Below are 5,685 nucleotides of genomic sequence, written 5' to 3'. Positions count from 1 at the left end.
ATGATGGTGAACAAAGTGTACAAAGTCTCGAAGACATATGTTGATGGACTTTGAAAATATTTTAGGTAGTACGCAAACTTCAACTAAATTTTAAGTCAAAAAAGGGGCATACTTCTGTCAAAATGTTTGATAGAGTTACCTCCTCCTGTGTACAGGTTAAAGGGCATGATGGTAAACAAGTGTGCAAAGTTTCAAAATACAAAATCCCTTGTATGATTTAAACCCAAAACCAAATGAAGAGAATTATTCCTAACTATTGATATCTTCCTAAAAAATTTTAATGGATAAAAATTAAAATCCGCAAAAATACCAATCTGGCAACATAACACAGTAGAAAAGTATATTATAAATTCATCTGACAACTCTTATGTGATATCAATCTGTGATTTCAAAATACCTGTAAAAATAATTCACAGCTTATTTTATAATGAAACACATTTGTATTCTCTCACAGGTAAAAACACATCTTATTTCAAACTGCTGACTTACTTGATCAAAGTTAAATACATTGTATGAAAAATGAATTACAATTTACATTGTACGTGAAAAACATACAAAATGTACAATTAAAAGTATACATTATATCATGAAAATTACATGTATATATAAAATATAGATATCTGGCAACATTACTGCATAAATCACATACATTTTAACAATTACATGTAATTCACTAAATGTTCAAAATCTATTATATTCACAACAGCAAAGATTGTTGCATTAAAAAAATACATATAAACATGTTCATATTGCACATTAATATATAAGTTGAAAACAAGAAACATGGCAATGCCATGAAACCAGGTTTTCAATTATCACCATTGTAGATAAATATGTTGTATTTGAAATACAAATACAAGCAACAAACAATGTCACTATGTGCAATGTAAAACATGAATAATGTAGGAGGAATTGCGCACAGAAGAAGTGTTCACTATATATATTCTGTATAAGGAAAAAAAACAAAAGGCCATAATTAGGTAAAAAATTATCCAATCACAAAACCCCGACAATATGTGCTAGGGCACTTGATGACAAAGCTTCTGTGAAAGTTTGAACAAAATCCATTGAGAAATGTAGGAAGAGTTCAGCACAGAAGAATTTGTTCAATTCTGTATAAGGAAAAAAAACAAAGGGCCATAATAAGGTCAAATATTATCCAATCACAAAACCCTGACAATATGCGCCAGGGCACTTGATGACAAAGCTTCTGTGAAAGTTTGGTCAAAATCCGTTGAGAAATGTAGGAGAAGTTGCGCACTGTAGAAATTGTTCACTATATATTCTATATAAGGAAAAAAAACAAAGGGCCATAATTAGGTCAAATATTATCTAATCGCAAAACCCCGACAATATGCGCCAGGGCACTTGATGACAAAGCTTCTGTGAAAGTTTGGTCAAAATCCGTTGAGAAATGTAGGAGGAGTTGCGCACAGAAGAAATTGTTCACTATATATTCTATATAATGAAAAAAAACAAAGGGCCATAATTAGGTCAAATATATACCAATTGCAAAACCCTGACAATATGTGTCAGGGCACTTGATGACAAAGCTTCTGAGAAAGTTTGGTCAAAATCCGTTGACAAATGTAGGAGGAGTTGCGCACAGAAGAAATTGTTCACTATATATTCTATATAATGAAAAAAAACAAAGGGCCATAATTAGGTCAAATATATACCAATTGCAAAACCCTGACCATATGTGTCAGGGCACTTGATGACAAAGCTTCTGAGAAAGTTTGGTCAAAATCCGTTGACAAATGTAGGAGGAGTTGCGCACAGAAGAAATTGTTCATTATATATTCTATATAATGAAAAAAAACAAAGGGCCATAATTAGGTCAAATATTATCTAATCGCAAAACCCCGACAATATGCGCCAGGGCACTTGATGACAAAGCTTCTGTGAAAGTTTGGTCAAAATCTGTTGAGAAATGTAGGAGGAGTTGCGCACAGAAGAAATTGTTTACGCCCGCCCACCCGCCCGCCGACATACCTCAATCTAAAAACCAGTTTTTTTTCCTTCGGAAAACCTGGTTAAAAAATGTGGAATGATTAATGAGTAACTATTAGAGTTTAATGTATGACAATCAGGCTGGAAGATGGAAGGTGCAATTGGCTTCAGCCCAGGTTCAGCCAGCCCAATTAAAGCACAATTACAACTCCAGCCCCAGACTCAAAACACATTATCAGTGATACTAATCACAGGAATATTTGTTACAATTTAAGGTAAAAAGTAAGGAGAGTCTGGCCAGAAGGTGATAATCATGAAATATAACCCAGTATAATAAATGAATAATATTCCTGAGGTTCTCCACAGAAAATGATGTAAATAAAAGAAATGTAAGTCAATTGGTTTAAGATTTTAACAGTCCATTTGTATCTAAATGGTCTTCACACAATGTTATGAAAATTTATCAATGTAATTTTTTTTATAATTCAGATACACTAAGTTTAACAATAGGCTTACCATTAGGTACCAATATTAGATGGCTTATATGAGCCGCGCTACGACAAAACCAACATAGTGTATTTGCTACCAGCATGGATCCAGACCAGCCTGCGCATCCACCCAGTCTGATCAGGATCCATGCTGTTTGCTATCAGTTTCTCTACTTGTTATAGGGTTTGTAAGCGAACAGCATGGATCCTGATCAGACTGCTCGGATGCGCAGGCTGGTCTGGATCCATGCTGGTCGCAAACACACTATGTTGGTTTTGTTGTGGCGCGGCTCATATAGTCGGTAAAGGCTTGTCCAATAATAAATGATACATGTATACAGTGTTTTTTGATGAAAGTCGTTACACTCATCCATTACAATTTCTTTCTTACAGCTTGATATTTATCAACTAAATAATAATATGTTGATATTTACCACCTAAATAATAAATTGTTGATATTTATCAAGTGAATAATTACCTTTTAATATTTACTTTTTGTAACAATACATCTTTAATAAACATTTCACATTTATTAAAGTTACTCATCTTGGAGAAAACAAATTTGCAAAACAATCAAATATAAAATAAAATATAGATAAGTTTATGAAATGAATAAATCTTTCCTATTCCTGTGACATTTTGAAAGTTTATGATCATGAAAACATGACTGAAAATACTATCATCATTAACGTATTTGTACCGTGTAACCTTTTTTGCATATTATGTGGCATTTTAAAGGGACACAACTACGGCCCAAAAGTATAAAACATAAAATTCAGTCCCTTTATGTCATACAACCTCAGTGGAGTCCCTTTAAATGAGAGTGCCTGTCATATTATCAACAGAACAATATTTTAAACCTTTCTAAATTTTCATAACAAGTAAAGTTACATAAAAGTGGAGGCAAGTTGCATTCAAGTTACAGCAGATATATTATACATTGAATACGACTACATTAACTAATTTTACTAATTTTTTCTTTACATTTGGACTAATTCTTAAAATCTTTTCAATCAAGAAATATGTTTGAAAAAAACATTTATAACATAATACATTTTTCTATACTGTAACAGAAAAGATTAATGCTGGTGAAATGGTGGCACATTATAAAATAATTTAAATAAAATATTCTCTTCATATGTTCTCATACAACATTCATTTTGTTAAACTTGGTCCTTAAATTCAAACAAGAGCTGTTGGTAGGACAGCAACGCTCGACTATTCTTAGTGCTTGATAGTAAAAAAAATATGCTTGATAGAGTTACCTCCTCCTGTTTACAGGTTGGGGTCATGATGGTGAACAAGTGTGCAAAGTTTCAAAGCCATATGTCAATGGACTTTGAAAATATTTGAACTATTACAAAAACTTTAACGTAAATTCTAAGTCAAAAAGGGGCATAATTCTGTCAAAATGCTTGATAGAGTTACCTCCTCCTGTTTACAGGTTGGGGTCATGATGGTGAACAAGTGTGCAAAGTTTCAAAGCCATATGTCAATGGACTTTGAAAATATTTGAACTATTACAAAAACTTTAACATAAATTCTAAGTCGAAAAAGGGGCATAATTCTGTCAAAATGCTTGATAGAGTTACCTCCTCCTGTCTACAGGTTGGGGTCATGATGGTGAACAAGTGTGCAAAGTTTCAAAGCCATATGTCAATGGACTTTGAAAATATTTGAACTATTACAAAAACTTTAACGTAAATTCTAAGTCGAAAAAGGGACATAATTCTGTCAAAATGCTTGATAGAGTTACCTCCTCCTGTCTACAGGTTGGGGTCATGATGGTGAACAAGTGTGCAAAGTTTCAAAGCCATATGTCAATGGACTTTGAAAATATTTGAACTATTACAAAAACTTTAACGTAAATTCTAAGTCAAAAAAGGGACATAATTCTGTCAAAATGCTTGATAGAGTTACCTCCTCCTGTTTACAGGTTGGGGTCATGATGGTGAACAAGTGTGCAAAGTTTCAAAGCCATATGTCAATGGACTTTGAAAATATTTGAACTATTACAAAAACTTTAACGTAAATTCTAAGTCGAAAAAGGGGCATAATTCTGTCAAAATGCTTGATAGAGTTACCTCCTCCTGTTTACAGGTTGGGGTCAAGATGGTGAACAAGTGTGCAAAGTTTCAAAGCCATATGTCAATGGACTTTGAAAATATTTGAACTATTAACAAAAACTTTAACATAAATTCTAAGTCGAAAAAGGGGCATATTTCTGTCAAAATGCTTGATAGAGTTACCTCCTCCTGTCTACAGGTTGGGGTCATGATGGTGAACAAGTGTGCAAAGTTTCAAAGCCATATGTCAATGGACTTTGAAAATATTTGAACTATTACAAAAACTTTAACATAAATTCTAAGTCGAAAAAGGGGCATAATTCTGTCAAAATGCTTGATAGAGTTACCTCCTCCTGTCTACAGGTTGGGGTCATGATGGTGAACAAGTGTGCAAAGTTTCAAAGCCATATGTCAATGGACTTTGAAAATATTTGAACTATTACAAAAACTTTAACATAAATTCTAAGTCGAAAAGGGGCATAATTTCTGTCAAAATGTTTGATAGAGTTACTTCCTCCTGTCTACAGGTTGGGGTCATGATGGTGAACAAGTGTGCAAAGTTTCAAAGCCATATGTCAATGGACTTTGAAAATATTTGAACTATTACAAAAACTTTAACATAAATTCTAAGTCGAAAAAGGGGCATATTTCTGTCAAAATGCTTGATAGAGTTACCTCCTCCTGTCTACAGGTTGGGGTCATGATGGTGAACAAGTGTGCAAAGTTTCAAAGCCATATGTCAATGGACTTTGAAAATATTTGAACTATTACAAAAACTTTAACATAAGTGGTTATGCCGACGCAGACGCTGACGTCGACGCCGACGCTCGGGTGACTGCAATTGCTCTACTTATTCTTATAGAATAGTCGAGCTAAAAATCAGAAAGTTTTATACAATTATAATTCCTTCAAGAGTGGAAATAAATCAATTATGATTTACATCCCTTAAACGAAACTGCGGAGTTATCCCATTCATCTAAAGCAAAAAGCGGGAACCAGTTTAAAAAACAGTTTAGAATATCAGCTTCTGAATTGTTGATTTTCTACACAGTTTTGAAATTAACCAATGAATATGTCCTATAACTAGACTAGTTCCAAATATTTTTATTTACTTTCTAATACAGTCTACATCCTGTTAGCTCTGTTTACATAAAACCCAAACCTTATAACTAATGCTA

The sequence above is a fragment of the Ruditapes philippinarum genome, unplaced genomic scaffold (genome assembly GCF_026571515.1).
Source record: "Ruditapes philippinarum isolate M1 unplaced genomic scaffold, ASM2657151v2 ctg1420_1_1_1_1, whole genome shotgun sequence".
NCBI lineage: Eukaryota > Metazoa > Mollusca > Bivalvia > Venerida > Veneridae > Ruditapes > Ruditapes philippinarum.
The sequence above is the reverse complement of the archived record's forward strand: the minus strand, read 5'-3'. Positions refer to the sequence as shown.